Source organism: Heterodontus francisci, unplaced genomic scaffold (assembly GCF_036365525.1).
Source record: "Heterodontus francisci isolate sHetFra1 unplaced genomic scaffold, sHetFra1.hap1 HAP1_SCAFFOLD_276, whole genome shotgun sequence".
NCBI lineage: Eukaryota > Metazoa > Chordata > Chondrichthyes > Heterodontiformes > Heterodontidae > Heterodontus > Heterodontus francisci.
In genome coordinates this window covers 2,591,358-2,592,108 of record NW_027141021.1, presented here as the reverse complement: position 1 = coordinate 2,592,108, position 751 = coordinate 2,591,358, and positions in this window count along the sequence as shown.

Below are 751 nucleotides of genomic sequence, written 5' to 3'. Positions count from 1 at the left end.
TGAGTGGGTCTGTTATTATAGTATCTCCACAGGGAGAATCACTGAGTGGGTCTGTTATTATAGTATCTCCACAGGGAGAGTCACTGAATGGGTCTGTTGTTATAGTATCTCCACAGAGAGAGTCACTGAGTGGGTCTGTTATTATAGTATCTCCACAGGGAGAGTCACTGAGTGGGTCTGTTATTATAGTATCTCCACAGGGAGAATCACTGAGTGGGTCTGTTATTATAGTATCTCCACAGGGAGAGTCACTGAGTGGGTCTGTTATTATAGTATCTCCACAGGGAGAGTCACTGAGTGGGTCTGTTATTATAGTATCTCCACAGAGAGAGTCACTGAGTGGGTCTGTTATTATAGTATCTCCACAGGGAGAATCACTGAGTGGGTCTGTTATTATAGTATCTCCACAGGGAGAGTCACTGAGTGGGTCTGTTATTATAGTATCTCCACAGGGAGAGTCACTGAGTGGGTCTGCTATTATAGTATCTCCACAGGGAGAGTCACTGAGTGGGTCTGTTATTATAGTATCTCCACAGGGAGAATCACTGAGTGGGTCTGTTATTATAGTATCTCCACAGGGAGAGTCACTGAGTGGGTCTGTTATTATAGTATCTCCACAGAGAGAGTCACTGAGTGGGTCTGTTATTATATAATCTCCACAGGGAGTGTCACTGAGTGGGTCTGTTATTATAGTATCTCCACAGGGAGAATCACTGAGTGGGTCTGTTATTATAGTATCTCCACAGGGAGA